Consider the following 18,727-nt stretch of genomic DNA (forward strand, 5'->3'; position numbering starts at 1 on the left):
GATTGCAGCTGGGGACACACATCCAACTGGCAAGGACCCAAACTCTCCACAGTCCCAGCTGAACGCCTGGATCTGTACAGGGTGTTTTGTGTGTCCCATTCTTCCTTCTTTATTGGCTGGAGTTGTGCAATTGCACTTTCTTCCTCCTCTAGAAGTGCCATGAGTGGGCCAAAGCTGGCAAGTGGGCCCTGCTCCTGAGGCAGTGCAGTGTGGACCTGGTGGATGGAGAATTGCCCTTCTGCACTTCCAAACCAGAGCAAAAAGCTGTCAGTGGGACTTTGAGTCTCTAAGAAATCCCTGACAGTTTCACAGGGAATGTGCAGCTCGTTTCCAGGCTGAGAAGGAAGGTCATCTTCTAAAGGATTTGGGGTTTGACAGAGCTTCCATTCCCAGTCCTGCTTGGAGCTGGAAGGGCAGAAAGCAATTTCCTCTTGCTTTGACTACAATTTCAAATACCAGTGTTGGAAACAAAGCCCAAAATCTTTTAAGAGGCTTTTGAGGTCACAAAGATGGATCCATGTCATCAGCACATTTACAATGTAAATAACTGAGTTCTCTTTTCAAAAAGATCATTTACCTCTTAATGCAAAGAATGTAACTTTGCCTTTATGTTTTGTTTTTTTCACTATGTTATTATGTTATGTTTTTTCACTAACACTTGGATTTTGTTCTTATCTTTTACAATTTACCTATTTTTTAGCTTTTTCCTTTTTTCTCCTTTCAGAAGAAAACATGTCCTATCAAAGGAATGTCCTTAGCTCCTGGTTCCCGTGTGGAGCAGCTCCCTTCCTGCTGGCTGAGCTGCTCAGGGAGAGCCTGGCAGCTCCTGGCCCTGCAGGGCTGAGGCTTTTCCCCGTTGCTGGGCACAGACTGATGGAGCAGCACTGCTGAACTCGGGCACACAGAGGGACCAGCAGCAGCTGCCTTTGGCCGCCTGAGGCTCCAAAGCCCAAACTCTGAGCAGCCAGGGCTGGAAGAGATTGGCAGGATCTGATCCCTGACTCTGGGCCAGGGCTGCACAAATGACCCCCCAGCAGCAGCAGCAGCAGCAGCAGCAGCAGCAGATGGAGCTGACTTTGAGCACAGCCCCTGCCCCTCTTCCCTCCCGTGTGCAGCGGTGTCACAGCAGCCTGAGGCACCTAGGAGCCCCCAGTGCCAGCAGGGACTGGAGATGGCAGCCCTGGGCTCCTGGAGGCTGTGCAGGGAGCAGAGCTGGGCACTCCCTGTCCATGGGGAGCTTCCAGATGGAAAAGGCTGCTGTGCCCAGGCAGCTCCAAGGGCACAGAAAGGAGGGTCTGGAGCACTGGATCTGTGCCAGTGCCACAGTCCTGGGCAGCAGCCAGCGAGCCCTGGGGGAACAGAGGGCACAGCACGAGGGACAGAACCGGGCAAGGGCAGAGACTGGAGAGAGCCAGGCCTGGGAGCAGGAACAGCTGCTCCATTGCACTCTTGGAGAAAGCTCTTGGCTGGTTCAAAGCGCTGAAAGGCGTGAAGGGCAGAGAGGAGGCCACAGCAAACAATGCTCCTGTTTGCACAGCCTCCCCTTTCCGTGTCCCAGAAGGAATTGCATGGACTGTGTTCTTCTCTCCAAGTCGTCTCGTTCAGCATGAGCAGCTCAGCACCAGGAGCTGAAGGAGCTGAAGCCTCAGGCCACAGGAGCTGGGCAAGAGGGAACTTTTGGAGCAAAGGAATGCTGCTAAAATAGGCCCAGCTCAATGCAGTGGATATAATAATGGAATCACAGAATCCTTTCTGTTGGAAAAGCCCTCTGAGCTCACCCAGTGCAGCTGCTCACCCAGCAGTGTCAAGCCCAGCACTAAACCACGTCCCTGAAGGGCCAAGGCTTGGACACCAGCCCTGAGTGAGGCCTGGACAGCAGGCCCTGCACCAAAGGTGGCCTCTGGATGAGCCTTCCAAGCAAAGGTTATCTTTGTATCTGCTCCCTAATGAGATATGCATGGTCATTAGCACTGTGATAGATGTAGCCACTCATTAGTGAAACATGTATTGACCTTTGTGTATTTAGAAGACAGACAAGGCCATGAAATCTGACATCTGGCCTTGTTTGGGGCTGTGTGGTCAAAGTCACTTCCCTTGGTTCCTCCTTGAGCCCTGGCCAGGCTCTGGGAGGGATCCAAGAGGAGGATGAAAGCAGATGTTGCCACACTAGCAGTGCTGTCAGTTTGTTCATTCAGCACTGTCAGAGCTGGGCCCTCTCCCAGCGGGGTTGGAGCCTCACCTGGGGCTGGAGGCACCTGCAGGAATTCCCAGTGCCCAGGAGTGGCTCTGCAGCCCTTGTCTGTGACAGCTTCCCCAGCTGCTGTGTGGGTCTGGGGGATGGTAAAGGCTGAGGGTAAATGCTGCTGGATCTTTCTTAATCACTGCTGCAATCTTTGGTGGGGATGGTTGGGTGCATTGTTGAGCTGCTCCTTTTGTGATTCTTTGCTGCTCTGAACTGCAGGAAATGACACTGATTCCTTCACTTGGACTCTGTCTCTTTGGTGCTGACCCTGCCCACTGGCAAAACAAAACTGGCCCAGTCTGGCCAGATCCCAACAAAATGTCCTTTGTTCAATGTAAATGTGAGGAATCAGTCCCATCAGAAATTCCCAGCTGGGAAGCCCTTCCCTGGAGTTCCCTGGCTCTGGAGTGGGCTGAGGTTGGAGCCCTGTGTGAGCAGTGGGGCAGTCCGGTAAAAGAAGCTGAACCCCTGGATGGCTTCAAATGCATCCAAAAATTGCACAAGGAAAAGACTTTGTGGGTTTGGGCAGACAAAAATGAATTTGTTGAGAGGAGATTGGAAACAGCACCTTCAGAAGGAACAATTATTGTTGGAATGCTCCCACATGGAGCAAGAGAAGAAGGTTTTAATCTTGAGCTCAGATGCACTTGTGCAAGTGAAATATCAATATAATAAACAACTATATACATATTTATAGGATATAAGATCTTCATAGTTATATTTATAGATTTATGTAGATATGTTTATATCTATATTTTCATATCAATATGTACATATAAAATTATAATAATGTGAAATAGTGCTGACAATACTAATTTGGTATCTTTGGCTGCTCAGGGATGTAACACTAAATACCCTACAGAACAGGATTGGCCAGGACCCTAATGTCAGTGGTGAACTTTGTGAGATTGTATGCAATGAAAAAAGGAGGAAGGGAGGAAATTGGCTATTTTTACAGGGTTTGCTGATACTGTGATGCAGAGTGCTTTGTCTGTTCCTGTGAAAAATACAGTGGTTTTGCCTGCAGGGTTTTTCATGTACCAGACCATGCACAAGCTGCAGGATTGGTTGAATGGGTGAAGGGGTTGTTAAAAGAGCAGTTGGAAAAATGAAGAGATGGGAACCTTTGCCCATGGAGAACCCATCTCCCAGATGTGCTCCAAGCCCTTAGCAATGGCACACTGGAAAAATGAAACCCCTGGCTGTGCACAGCTGCCCCCAGTTTGCAAATCCAGCCATGGGCAGTGAGACTTGGGCTGCCTGGGAAATTGTTCTGGCTGTGATGGCCCCTGGCAGGGCCAGCCCAGAGGCTGCAGGGCTGGGCCTTCATGCGTTGGAATTATTGTGGAGAAATTCAAAGCAAATGAGAACTATCAATTCTGAAACAGGAATTCAGATTCCTCCAGGACACTTTGCTTTGGTAACTGCTCCCTTGGAGCTTGGCCTTGCAAAGTGTTCCTGTCATGGCAGGAGGAATTGAGGCAGAATATCAAGGAGATATTACAGTAATTCTGTTAAACAATAGTGACCAGGATTGGATTATTCAACCCCGTGACAGGGTAGCACAATTATTGATCTTGCAATTTTAAGAACAATTGTGAAAAAAGGAGATCCAGCTCCAGTCACCACTGTTTGTGGAGATAAAGGGTTTCGATCCAGCAGCCCTAATAATGGAGCCAGAGTGTGGGTCCGGAGGCCAAAAGGCCCTCCCAAGGCAGCTGAAGGAACAGCTCCTAGGAAAGACAACTCCGAGTCCTGAAACCTGGGCAGGAACAATGGGAATATGTCCCTGCAGCCAAGGATTCTGTGTGAGAACAAGTAGATCTGACAGGATATTGTTTTATACATCCTGCCAGACCAGATCTCCCTGTTTGCCCCAAGGGCCCCTTTGGAACATGCTCTGATCCACGGGGCTCCATGTGAAGGCTGCTGTGACACTGAGGGACTTGCACAGGAATTCCATCCAGGAGCCTGGGTGCCCCTCAGGGACTGGGACCTGGCCCCTTCCAGCCAGAGGGGAAAGGGCCCCCCAAGCCTTGTTAGCCACAGACAGCATGGTAAAGCTGAACAGCAAAGGGCCTGGGGGCATTATTCTGGAATTAAAAAGGTGCCAGCTCCATGCACAACAGAATTCTTGTTCCTAATTGGAATGAGATTGAGAAAAAAGAATGAAGAATGGTGTCACTAAAATACTACTGATGTCTGTCAGGTGTACCTTGAGAGTCAGCCAGAATCTTTGTCTGCCACAAACACCTCCAGTGTTTCACCAAGGGATTGATCATCAAAATGTAATGATGGGTTATGATGGATTGCTGAGCTTGTTTTGTAATTCTTTGCTAATGATTATGTGCTTTGCTGAGCTTATCCTTTTGTAAATCCTTGCAGCTGTGCATGATATAAATGACACAATTCCTTAAGCTGATATCTGTGTCTTTGGTAGTGACCCTGCCCACTGGTGAAACAGGGCCCCATCTTGCGTAAGTGTTCCCTGGGAAGGCAAAAGCCCTCCCTCCAAAATTCCCCCCTTCCTCCCTGTTCCCCCCACCAATACCCTGAGCATGATGTGCTCTGGTCTGGGCTATGCCCGGGCTCAGTTGGGTTCCCCTGTCCTGGCTGTGTCCCCTGCCCAGCTCCCCCGCAGCCCCAGCCCCTCCCCAGCGTGGCTGACGAGGGGCAGGACAGGCCTTGGCTGTGCTGCAGCTCAGCAAGAACAAAACCATCTCTGCGTGCTCAGCCCTGTGCTCAGCACCTGGCCCAGCAGTGTCTCAGTGCCAGGGGCTGTGCCCTCAGTCCCTGCCAGGGGTTTCCATGGCAACTGCCAGGCCAGGTGACCCAGGTGTCCCCCCCAGTGCCGGTTGCCATGGAAGCAGTGCCCAGCCCTGCCCCTTTCTGTCTGGTTGACCTGGCCTTTGGCCCTGGCAGTGCCGTTGGCTGCTGGTTCCTGGTGCCTGAGCGGCCAGCGCGGCACAGGGCAGGTGGCCATGGCACAGCCCCCAGCAAGGGATCCCCTCTGGCTCTGGGCACTGACACCAGCCCTGAGCAAGGGGCCAGGGCAGCTTTCCATGGCCACCAACCATCACAATAGCTCCAGGCATTCGTTGCCATGGCACCAAACCAAGGAACGGGTCCCTGTGGCCATTGCCATGGCACCTGGTGTCACACACGAGTGTCACTGCAATTGTACCTGGAAGAGCCCTGGCACTGCTTTGTCCCAGGGTCACCATGCCAGCTGAGGACAACAAAAGCTGGTGCTCTGCAAGGGCCCTGGGGCAGACGGGAAGGAGCAGCAGAGCAGGGGCTGATCCATCCCCAGTGCGCTGCGCAGCCCAGGGCAGCATCCCAGAGCGTCCTCATGGAGCTGCCAACAACATCCCCCTTCTGCAGCCCTGGCCTCTCCCCCAGCTCACACAGGTGCCCCATCCTTGCAGGCACACACACGGCAGCACTGGCTCAGGAGCCGCTTGCATTGCACACAGCAGGGGGAGCACCCCCATGCTGTTGGTGTGGGGACAAGAGCCTGAGGGAGCACAAATGCCATCAGCCCCTGGGGCCAGCAAGGGCTGGGGGACAGCAGGGAAAGCACTCAGCTTTGTCCTGGCCTCTGCAGTCAGCCAGAAAGTTTGTTCCCATCATCTGGGAGTTTCCTGTGCCACTGCAGACACTGTTGCTCAGAGCCAGGGCTGCCTGGCAGCCAGCCCCAAACTGCCCTGAGCATTTCCTTGGCTTCACCTTTGCTTTCTTTCCTCTTCCTGTTACAAATTTCTTCCTACTGCCCACCCCTGTTCCCTCCCCTGCAAACAGCCCATCCCTGTTTGCCCTTTCCTCTCTGGCCCCACTCCCCATTGCAGTTCCTGACTTGGCCCCATGGGAGCATCCCTTGGGCATCAGGACCATCCTACAAGTGCTGCAGGAATTGTCTGCAGGCTCCTGCAGTGCCTCCTGCTGCTCCCTTGCCAGAGGCACCCCAGGCCAGGGGGCACATCGGGGCTGCTGTGTCTGGCTCTGGGGCTCCCTGTTCTGAGCAATGAGGAGGGGCTGCAGTGGCTTTGCAGGACTGACAGGATGGGCTTTGGGGCTGGCAGGAGAAGCTGAGGGGCCTGGGCTGCTGGAGCTCCTGAAGAGGGGGCCCGGGGCTTATCCTGCAACTGCTCCAAGGTTGGTTTCAGAGAATCCCAGAATCAGCAAGGGTGGAACAGGCCATGGAGATCATCAAGTCCAACCTGTGCCCTGACACCACCTTGTCTCCCTTGAGCCTCCTCTTCTCCAGGATAAACAACCTCAGCTCCCTCAGCCACTCCTCAAAGCTCTTGTGCTCCAGATCCCTCCCCAGCCTCGTTGCCCATCTCTGGACATGCTCCAGCCCCTCCATGTTCTTCCTAAGTTGGGGGGTCCAGAAGTGGACACAGCACTCAAGGCGCTGCCCAAGCATTGCTGAGCACAGGGGAAGAATCCCTGCCCTGCCCCTGCTGGCAACACCATTCCTGATCCATAGGAGTGGCAGGGGTTGCATGAGGCAAATGGTGGGGAGGGGTGGGAAAAAAGTGTTACTGATTGCCAGCCATGAAGGATTTTGATTTTCCTATTTATTCAGGCTGCATTACAAGGTGGAGGGGATCAATATCAATTGGACGATGCTGATACCAATCTATAAACCAGAAAAGAAAACAGGACAAAACAATTTTCTCTGCATTGATTTCAATACAGTATATTCACTTTGAATACACTTCTGAAATATATCTAATTAACCACAGAAGAATTAAAAACTTCCATTATTATCAGGGGCTGGTTTTTTTTTGGGTGTTTTTGCACTATTGTTTATGTTCCTTTTTCATTGAATTCCTGAACTGAAGAGCTCAAGAAAGAACAGATCTCTGGAGTAAAAAAATTCATCAGCAACGTCCAAGTAGCTGAGGATCCATCACCATGGGAGCAGCAATTAACAGAAACGGGCACAGCTTTGTGGCTGGCTCAGCTTTGGCATGAGCCCTGGGCCTGGAGCAGGAGCAGGAGCAGCTCTTGAGGGCCCCAAGGCCAGGGCTCTTGTGCTGCCCTGGGCAGATGGGATGGCAGCAGGGGCTGCACAGCTCTCAGCACCTCAGCCTGAGGGGAGCACGGCAGCCAAGGAGCCTCCTTTGGCCTTGGCCAAGCACCTTCCCCCATGGTGGGGCTGAGTCCTGTGGCAGCTGCAGCTGCTGCTGTGCCCTTACCAGGGGCTGAGGCTGTGGGGCAGTGCCCAGAGCAGCCTGGCCTGAGCAGAGCTGTGGGGTCAGAGCTGGCTGGGCTGGGGAGAGGCCCTTGGTACTGCCCAGAGCTCAGGGCAGCTGGCAGAGCTTGCAGGGAGCTGGGCTGGGCTCCGAGAGCCTGGCCCAGAACCCATCAGTGTCCATCTCAGCCTGGCTGAGCGTGCAGGGGCAGGACTCAGGCCAGGCCTTGTGGGGCAGGGCCAGCACCTGTGCAAGGCATTGCAAACAGGCAAGTGGCCCAGAGAGGAGGCTGGTCTGTGCCCTTGGTGGCATGGACGGAGGAGGGAGGGGGCCCAGGACATTTGTCAGTGCCAGCCTCTGTGCCCAGCTCTAGGCAGCCCTGGCTGCTGAGCCCAGCTTTGGCCTGGGCTGAGTTTGGCTGTGGCCCAGCTCCATCCTCCTGCGGGGCTCAGGGCCTGTTCCCGGCCATGGCCAGCCCTGGCTGCCTCTCTGCTGGCCCAGAGGCTGACAGAGCCCGGGGCAGGGCTGTCTGTGCAGCCCCACAGGTGCCACAGGCTCTACAGGAGCTGGCAGAGGCTGCCCAGCAGGGAGGCCATGGGGCACAGAGCCGTTCCCAGCCACAATGCTCCTGGCCTGGACTGGGCCTGCACAGGGGCTGAGCCACCATGGCTGGGCCAGCACAGGGCCACAAAGGGGCCACGCAGACGCTGCCAGGGCTGACAGCAAGGCCAGGCACACACAAGTAATTGCTGAGCATGGCCTGCGCTGGCCAGGCCTGACTGTGCCAAAGGCAGAGCTCAGCTGCCCTTGGGGCTACAGGGATAGTCAAGAGCCCAGAGAGCCTCCATGGCTGGGCTGGAGACCAAGGCTGCAGGAGGGAAATGCAGGGCTGCTGCAGGATGGAGAGGGCATTGAAATCCAGCACACACCTCAGCTCTCTGATGATCCCAGCACCATGCTGGGCCCTGTTTCAGACTGGAGCAGAGCAGATGTTGATGGGACAGGAGCCCTGCGGGGCTGTCAGGGACCTGCAGCTTGCAAGGTGCTCTGCTCTCCCTCAGGTGCTCTGGGAGAGATCCAATCCCAGCTGGGCACCTCAGGGCACAAGTGGCACTGCCTGTTAAAGGGCACACAACTGATATATGCCTGGATAGGGGCTCAGGTTTTAATACCTGTTAGTTTCATAGTATATAAGCGAATCTTTATTGTCTGGGTCATTTGAAAATTTTTGAGAAATGGCAATGTTTTTCCCACCAGTAACAGGAATTTCCTGAATCTACTGGATTCTTCTTCTGATGGCAAGAGAAGAAATACTCATCTTTCCCTCTGCCTTTGCCACCAACATTCAGTCTAATATTTAATGACTCTCTCCCTTCAGGCGTTTCCAGCTCTCCTTTTGAAATGGCCCTAAGAACATCTGCTCATTTAGAGCAGCTGCATCTATGTCCTTTCCATTGCTCCCAGATTTTCTCATCCAGATGCTCTCTGGTCATTCAAGTGCCTCTCAACTGACTGGTTTCATGCTTTGAACATCAGGGAGTTGTCAAATATTTCTGAAGTTCAAATAAATATCACATTAGACAGCATCCTAATGGTGTTTATATCTATCACAGAATTACCATTTCTTATATCTTTGTCCAAAACTCTTGCTATACGACAATCCCTGGGGAATGGTGGACATGTCAGATGCAGCTGGGACATCCCAGAGAGCCGTGGAAAGAGCTGTGATAGTTATTAAACTGTTCAAATGTTCGACCTGTGTTTGTTGGCAAGAAACCTTTCTGTGCCTCTGAGTGTCACCAGTCCCTGACCCCAAACGACACAAACCTGTTGAGTTGTGCTTCCCACTTCAGGAGCTGCACTTGGACCTTGGCTCTGCACAGGAGAGCTCTTCATCTCCTTTCTCTCTTTTCCTCCCTCTGGGTATGGAGGGATCTCCTGACTTCAGTGTGTGACTCATGTGTGCAAAGAGCAAATCTGGGCAGAATCAGGGCAGGGAGGGTTTGGGGGGACCTTGGGATCTGTGCTGGGCACAGAAGGTGTTTTCCATTGCTCTGAGACTGTCTGCTGTGGAAAGTGGATTTAATATCCAGCAGAGGAATGACTTTTGCATTTCATGGAGCCGTGCCTTCCCCTGGCTTTGATGGCTGACAATAAACCAACATCCCTCTGTGTCTTGGGCAGCTCCTTCTCCAAGGAAAGCAGGTGGGAGTTGGAGCCAAGGAGCTACAAGCTGCAGGTGCAGCCTGGGCTGGAGGGAGCTCAGATTTGCACAAGGCTGCTCTGAGTGCCAGGGCTTGGATGGGGGAAATGGTGGGGTGGGGGTAGGGACAGAGTCTGATGGATTGTCAGCCATGAAGGGTCTTGATTTTCATATCTGCTCAAACTGCATGAGGATGTATTTGGATTCAGTGACAATTGGAGATTTCACATATCAATGTATTAACAGGGAAAAAAACTAAACAGGATGTAAAAAATTTATTCTCACTGTCTTTTTAAATATAATGCATACACTTTTTATATACTACTGAGATCTGTTGAATTAACCACAAATGATTTGAAAATTAAAATCAAATTGTTCCCAGAGGCTTGGCTTGTTCAGGTGTTGTGAATGGTAATGAGCCCTGGGACACTGAATTCCTGCACTGAAGAGCTGAAGGCTGAACAAGCCTCTGCAGCAGGAAAATTCAGCAGCAGCCTCCAAGGTGCTGAGGATGTCAGCAGCCCCCACTGAGGCCATCCCTGCCCAGAGACCGTGGGGGAATGGGCAGACAAGGAGAGCGTCCCTGGGGCTGGGGCAGCAAAACTCAGAGGCACCAGTGGCTCCAGCTGGGAAATGGAGTGTGGAATGTGGCTGGGAAAGCCCTGCCTGGGCTGTGCCAAGCAGGACACACAAGCCTGACCCCCATTCACCAAACAACTCTCTCAATGAGATATTTAAAAAGAATTACAGATGTTTGTGTTCTCTGAATTGGACACACTGGAGAAATACCAAGAAGAGAATCTCAGGAGCTAAAAACAACAAAACAGACTTTACTGGCAACTTTAGAAAATTAGAGAAACTTGGCAAATAGTTCAATATAGCATTCAATCAATCAAGAAAACATTTTTCATTAACTTGGCCCATTCAACTTGATGAAGTCTAAGCCTGTTTAATGGAATGTTAATCAAAATTTGCAAGAGCAGGGAATTGGAAGAAGACACAGAAAGAGAGAAAGAAACAAAAAAATTAGAGAAGCACACACACAGCTACTAAACCCTGGAGTCCAGCTGTGTTCTGATGGAAATTCCAAGAGGAGGTAGAGTCAAAATATGTGCTTGCCTTGTGGTCAGCCTTCTATACCCCTTGTCCTTCCTGGGCCCTTCCCCCAGGTGGGCCTTGGGCTCATTTGGTCCCTCAGGAGCTGGGCTGGGGCTGCAGAGGTGGCTGTGGAGCATTGCCTGTGCTGTGCCAGGGACTGGCACCCACTGCTGGGCTGGAATAGAGGCTCTGGGAGGACTGGTGTTCCAGGGCAGGGTAAGGCTGGACCTGCCCGTTCCTCCCCCACACATGAAATGTTTTGAGCCAACAATCTCCTCCAGTCTGTCACAATTTGGAATGTTGGAGGTGGAACCCCAGTTCTGGCCAGGGGCACCTGGCTGAGAAGGACAGCTCTTTTCCATAGGAAGGAAAGCACAGACCCCAGTGTTTGGAAGGCAGGTGAGAGCCTCACTAGGCCAAGGCCAGTAAGACTTGCCAGTAATGGCAGATTTTGTCTGGGATCAGTATTTGGATATAGGGAATTTTGGAGGTGGAACCCCAATCTCAGCCATGGGCACCTGGAGAAGCAGGACAGTTCTTTCCCATAGGAAGGAAAGCATGGAGCCTTCCCAGGGGTTTTCGGGATAGAAGAGATGTGATCCTTGTGAAACCATTGCCAGCCAGACATGTCCTGGCAATATTCCTTTTGGAACAATCCCTGGATATAAGGAAGTTTGGAGGTAAAATCCCAATTCTGGCCATGGGTGCCTGGAGGAGAAGACGAGTTCTTTTCCATAGAAGGGAAAGTATGGAGCCCCAGTGTTTCAATAGCAGAAGAGGCCCTCAAAATGCCAAGGTCAGCTGGATCAGTCAAGTGGCCCCTGGGAGGCCAAACCAGGCAGACCTGCTCAGTGTTCCCTTGGTATTGTGGGGCCTCACAGTGTCACAATGGTGCCTTGGATCCATGATGCCCCACAGTGCCATAAAGGTGACTTGTTTCTACGGTGTCCCACAGTGTCACAGTGGCCCCCATGTTCCAGAAGGCCCTGCAGTGTCACAATGGTCCCAAAGGTTCCATGAGCCTTGCGTGTCACAATGGTCTCCATGGTTCCCCAGGCCCCACAATGTTACATGACTTTTATATTCCATGTGCCCTGCAATGTCACAATGGACCTTTAGACCCTGGGGATTTGCAGTGTCACAAAAGTCTCCTTTGGCTCCACAGTGTCACAATGGACCGTTGATGACAGGAGTCCCCTCTGTGTCACCCTGGATCTTTTGTTCCATGCTGCCCTGTAGTGTCACAATGAACCCTTGGAACCATGAGGTTGTGAAGTGCCTTATTGGTCTCTCCATGGTTCCATGAGGCCTTGCAATGTCACAATGGACCATTGGCTCCATGGGGTCTCACAGTGTCACAAAGGTCCTTTGGTTCCATGACACCCCAAAGCGTCACAATGGTCTCCATCATTCTATGAGGCCTCATGGTGTCACAAAGGACCCTTGGTTTGACGGGGCCTCTCTGTGTCACAATGATCCCTATGTTGTGGTGTGTTTTTAGCTTCCGGGTCCCTTCCTCAGGTGTGCCAATATTCCCTTCTCCCTTCCCCCTTGCCTCTTGCTGAGTGTGCCCTGTCAATCAGGCTTAACATTCCAGCAAGGTGTCGTGTGGTTGGTCAGGTTCAAAGGATGCTCCTCAGGCCTGGGGGACATTGGCCCGTATAGGTGTCCCTAGTCCCTTGAGACCCTGTCCCTTTCACCTGGTTGGTAGCTCACCTGTCCCCTCCCCTTCCCCTGTCCCTGAGCTTAAAAGGTTAATCCGACCATGCGGCTGGGATTCTGTTGGAGCAGTTGCCCCGGTTCAGACCTCTGTAACCACGGAAAAAACATTAAACCCTCCAGCGGAATCCTCTCCTTTCTCTCTTCACCATCGCCAGAAGCTCTCTCTCCTGAGGTAAACGGAGTTCCTGACAAGCCTGGACTTGTTCAGTGCCCTGCTGCAATCTCCAGCAGCCAAGGTATCTCTGGGGTGATTTACACCACAATGCCGCCTTTGGCCCAGCAGCGAGGGTCAGAACTGGCCCAGGCACCATCTAACTGGTAATATTGGGATTCACATTCCAATATTTTGGCGTCCCTGGGTGGGCGAAGCGACTCCGCAGCCTGAGAACGGACTCGCAGTACCTCTGAGAAGCTTTTGGCAGCCGTGCACCCAGCTAGAAGGGCTTTGGTTGCATCGCCCTCAGCTAGAGACTTTGGGAATATTCCCAGAATAAGTTTCGTGGATTTGTTCGGCGCCTGTGGAAAGCCCAGCTCCTGTTTCGCCAGCAGATTTTCCAGAGGAAGAACAGGGGCGCCTTTCTCGCCCAGAGGTCCTGTTCGGTGAGGAGACCTGCCTGTACCCAGCCACCTACAGCTTCCATTTCACGTGACTATCTCTGCTTTCGGTAGAGCAGAAGCTCAAAAACAGACTCTGCCGTGAGTTCTGTTCCTTTTTACCTTTGCAATTTTGGCTGCGCAGCCCCACAGACGGGAATTCATAGCGTTCTAGGCTTTTAGCTTTCTGACGCGTGTTTCACTCTCTTTTGGAATTCGCGCCGGAGCGGGATCGCTCTCTGCCCTTCCCCCCCGGCTCGGCAGCATGCTCGGCTCTCTACACGTGGTCGGGAGACTCTCTCTCTTTCTCTGTGATGGGGAGGGGGGTGCTCTCGGCTCTCTGCTCCGTGGAGGACTATCTCTCTTTCTCTGTGCGGGGGAGGGGGAGCTCTCTTTCCACGTGGCCGGGGGATCTCTCTCGGTGCGGGGTGGGGAGTGTTCTCTGCACACGTGGCGCGGCGGTGGGGCCCCGGTTTCGGCTTGCCACGTGGAGTGGCTGCTCTCTCTGCTCCGCGGGGGGGCTGCATTCCACGGCGGGGGGGGCTTTGTTTCTGCCTCGGTTCGGCAGGGCGTGCCCTGCTGCTGCTGCCCGGGAATTTTAAAAGCAGTATATACAGCTGCATTGTGAAGCTTTTGTCTGCTCGTTATCGCTTTCTATCTGTGGTTTTTTTAGAAATTGTTAGCTGATTATAGCTTTGTTTTTGGTCAGGCGGGATTAAGTACTTTGCTTTTTACACCTAATATGGGTTCCAAAAGACTCAGCATTGTACAAAAAGGAGTGTATTATAATATTGTTAGCATTTTAGTCAATGGTAATGTGAAGTTCTCTAAAGGAAAATTGAAACAGTTTATAAGATGGCTTTTTCTGCAGTTCCCAAACATTTCCCCTGAAGAAATCCACAATATTCAATTCTGGGATAAAGCTGGGAATGAAATGATTACCTTAGGACAATCGGGCAAATCACCCTCAGCTAAATTTGTGTTCTGGAGTTTACAAATTTGAACAGCATTGCTCAAACAAAAGGAATTGGAGAAAAAGCCAAATGTAAAGCCATGTACCTCTGTTCTCCCTATTTCTCCCTCTCCTAGCTCAAAAACCCCTGAAACTCTTTACCCAAAACTTGGTATTTTTAAGAGAGCAAACTCATTGGGAAGTCGGCTCCCAGAGTCTGCTGAAATACCTGAGTTGCCCTGTCCACAAGGCTTTGGCCAGGCTGCGTGGAACCTTTCCCAATCCCCTGTTTCCCCTGCTCTGAAACCCAGAGCACGTGTCAGCTTTCCAGAGAGCAGTGATGTCCAAAATGGCCCCCAGTCCCTAGGGGGTCCGCAAAATGGTGGATGCCACATGGCATCTTCCCAAACCTGGTCTTCTTCTTCCCAAAATTCTCTTAAGCATCCCAAAATTCCTGCCCCATCCCCCTCTCCTCCTGTTCCTCGTGACACCTTCCCCCCTCCCCCCGCCTTTCCTGCAGTACCCTCGGCTCCGCCCCTCTACTCCTCCCAGGGGGCGTCTGCTGACGTGATGTCACCAGGCGTCCCCGCCCCCTGCCGGCCCCTTGACCCCGCCCCCTGTTCCCACGGTTTCCCTGCCCCTTGCCGGCTCCCTGTCCCCGCCCCCTCCCCGGGTTCCCACGGTGGGGACACACCCACTGCCTGTCCCCAAACCTGTAGCTGTGATCCCAATGCTTCTGATTCCAGGGATACAGAGCAGGGGACGGCAGACCCAAAGCATAGTCCCATGTTGTCACTAGCTCCTGTTACATTTCAGCCTGCAGCTCAGGGAGGAGCAGCTCCAACTGCTATTTGGAGTTCTTTTGGACGACAATTGATTAAAGAGATCTGTAAATCTCATAAAGAATATGGTCCACACAGTCCATATTTCCGTGGCCTTTTAAATTCTGAATTGAGTAAGACTGTGGAAATCCCACATGATTTAAAACAGCTTTTTTCCTGCCTCATGACCTCCACAGAATTTAAATTATGGGAATCAGCATTGAAACAACTGCTAAAAGATGCTCTCCCAGGATTACACGCTGATCCAAACACAGCAAAAGACAACAGTGGTAACCCTATCACCATTGAGAACCTCTGTGGTGAGGGCCAGTGGTCTTCACCCTCTATCCAAGCTACTGCAATTCCTGCAGAAACACTCGAGAAAGTAAAAGAAGCAGCTGAAAAAGCATTCTTTTCCCTCCAACCCGAGGGGCCTTTGGAGCCCTATAGTAAAATTAATCAGCTACCATCAGAGCCTTTTTTGAAATTTGTAGAAAGGCTAACTAGAGCCATTGAAATACAGGTTAAAAAGGAAAATGCTAGGGAAGCAATTTTAGAGGAAATAGCATTTACAAATGCAAATGAACAGTGTCGAGCGGCAATCCTGAGCCTTCCTATGGAACCTTCCCCTACATTAAAAGATATGCTTCTAGTCTGTAACAGGAAAGTGCCTCTGATGAGTGTGGCTGAAGACACCAGACCAAGGCTGCTGCCAAGACCACCTCAGCGTGTCGCTGTTGCCAGCCCTGCGCCTTTTCCCTCAGCACAGCAGTACCCTGGGCAGCAGCGGAGACCAGCAATGGTTGAGCCCACTAAACCATGCCTGCTTTATAATAACCTAGGACACTGGAGTAACCAGTGCCCCCTGAAAAGGGAATTTGATGAATTTAGAAATGGCAGGGGAGGAGAACTACAAGCCCTCCCTGGGGGTCAACAACAAAAAAACTGAAAATAAAGCGCCAGCCTGCCAGGCGTGCAGACATAAAAAGAGCAGGCCAAGAGAATAAGGGTCGCAAAACAAATCAAGCGCGCGATAATATTAACATTTGTGTAAGTGAAGCAGGTGCTTCAAAGACCAAGTCTGCTAGTCCACTGTTGAAGGTGAAACAAAATAACCTTTGTTATGATTTAAGTGATCTTATATTAACCACATCTTCTGTCAATGAGCCTTACAGGTTGCAGCTGACAGAGTCACTCCACCTGAAGCACACTGACTGGCATTTTGTCTCTGTAAATCCTGAACAGAAGGATACTTGGAACCAAATTCTTTGTAAGTACATCGTCATTGGGGACACCAAACACACACCACAAGAGATCAAAATTGCTCCGAGAATGACAACATCAGATCCCAAACAATTTGTTCTCGGCTTGCACTGTTTCCACCCACCCCTGTTTCTTCCCAAGGGACAAATCGTTGCTTAAGCTATCCCTGTGCCATCTTTGCCTGAAAATATCGAAAAACAAGGGCCCACAGTCGCCCGGGTCCAAGTTATTGGGAAAGATAAACCCAAATTGTGGTGCAATGTCAGTGGGGGTGGGGAGTCTAAACGCATTGAGATGCTTGTAGACACAGGTGCAGACTGCACAGTGATTCCAGTACAAGACTGGCCAGCACATTGGCCGTTACAAAATGTTGCTGGTCACCTTCGAGGTGTAGGAGGTCTGCAATTAGCAAGACAATCCAAAAGCATTATTCAGTTTGAGGGTCCAAACGGACAATTGGCAAATATCCGTCCATTTGTGTTAGAATATTCAGAACCTTTGTTAGGGAGAGATTTAATGGCCCAGTGGGGTGTCACAATTGATATTCCAGGCTCTCCACAGCATCTTTGTGCAGCAGTCATTGAACAACAGCGCCCCACCCAAAAACTGAAGTGGAAAACAGACAAAGCAGTTGATGTGAAACAGTGGCCACTCAGTAAACAAAAAATTAAGGTGCTTGAGGAACTAGTAGAAGAGCAACTAAGAAAGGGCCACATTGTGGAGACCATGTCCCCATGGAACTCTCCAGTGTTTGTCATCCAAAAAGCTGACAAAAAGAGGTGGCAACTCCTCTGTGACCTCCGACAAATTAATAATGTAATTGAAGATATGGGCTCTCCCCAACCTGGTATGCCATCCCCAACAATGCTTCCCCAAGATTGGAAATTAGCTGTTATTGATATTAAAGATTGTTTTTTCCAAATCCCGTTGCACCCTGATGATGCACCACATTTTGCATTCTCAGTCCCTTCTATCAATTTAGAAGCTCCTATGAAAAGGTACCATTGGACCGTTCTTCCTCAGGGATTAAAGGTATCTCCAGCTATCTGCCAGTGGTATGTCTCTTCCCTGCTTTCCCCAGTGCGTGCAGCCGCAGAGAAGGCCACCCTCTATCATTATATGGATGATATCCTTGTGTGTGCCCACAATGATGATTTACTCACACATGCGCTTGACCTAACGATCGATGCATTGATTGTTGCAGGGTTCGAGCTCCAAAAAAAGAAAATTCAAAATATGCCACCTTGGAAGTATTTGGGCTTAAAAATTGGAAATAGGACCATTGTTCCTCAAAAACTAGAAATCAATCCAAGGATCAAGACCCTTGCGGATGTCCACAAGTTGTGTGGGTCTTTGAATTGGGTAAGACCGTGGCTTGGTCTGACTAATGAAGACCTTGCCCCTCTTTTCAATTTATTAAAAGGGGGAGAGGACCCAGGTGCTCCTAGGTCTATTACCCCAGAGGCACGGAAAGCTCTAGAAAAGGTTCAGATTGCAATGTCCACAAGACAGGCCCACCGATGCCGGCCTGACCTGCCATTCAAATTTATCATCCCAGGTAAGTTGCCACACCTCCATGGAATTATTTTCCAGTGGGAGGAAAAACAAACACCTAAGGCAAAGGACACACCAAAAAAGGACCGGGACCAGAGGGACTCTCTCTTGATCATAAAATGGGTTTTCCTCAGTCACAAAAGGTTCAAGAGACTGACAAAGCCTCAGGAGCTGATAGCAGAACTGATCCGGAAAGCAAGGACCCGGATCATGGAGTTAGCAGGATGTGATTTTAAGTGCATTCACATTCCAATTGAGTTAAAATCAGGTCAAAATACTATGAAAATACTGGAACAATTGTTTCAAGAAAATGAAGTGTTGCAGTTTGCTCTGGATTCCTACTCAGGACAAATTTCGGTAGCGCGGCCCGCTCACAAATTGTTTGAACAAGATGTTCAATTTACTTTAAAATTAAGAACTGCTCTAAGTAGGAGACCTTTAAAAAGGGCTCTGACTGTCTTTACAGATGCGTCAGGGAGGTCCCACAAGTCTGTTATGACTTGGAAGGATCCTCAAACCCAGCAGTGGGAGACTGACATTGCTGAGGTGGAAGGTTCACCTCAGGTTGCTGAATTGGCTGCGGTTGTTAGAGCTTTTGAAAGGTTCTCAGAACCATTTAATCTGATTACAGACTCTGTATACGTGGCAGGAGTAGTATCCAGAGCAGATCAAGCAATACTGCAAGATGTATCTAACATCACACTTTTTGAATTGCTCTCAAAACTGGTAAAGTTAGTCACTCACCGAGAGCAACCATTTTATGTGATGCATGTCAGGTCACACACTGATTTGCCAGGGTTTATCGCTGAAGGCAACAGAAGGGCAGATGCTCTTGCTGCATCTGCAGTGATGGCCACTCTCCCAAATGTTTTTGAACAGGCAAAAATCAGCCACCAGCTTTTCCACCAAAATGCACCTGGCCTGGTTCGTCAGTTTAACATCACTCGAGAACAGGCCAAAGCGATTGTGGCCACGTGCCCAAATTGCCAACAACATGCACTCCCTACAGTGAGTACGGGAGCAAACCCAAGGGGACTGAACAGTTGTGAACTGTGGCAAACAGATGTAACACAC

The sequence above is a fragment of the Zonotrichia albicollis genome, chromosome 8 (genome assembly GCF_047830755.1).
Source record: "Zonotrichia albicollis isolate bZonAlb1 chromosome 8, bZonAlb1.hap1, whole genome shotgun sequence".
NCBI classification, from domain to species: Eukaryota; Metazoa; Chordata; class Aves; order Passeriformes; family Passerellidae; genus Zonotrichia; species Zonotrichia albicollis.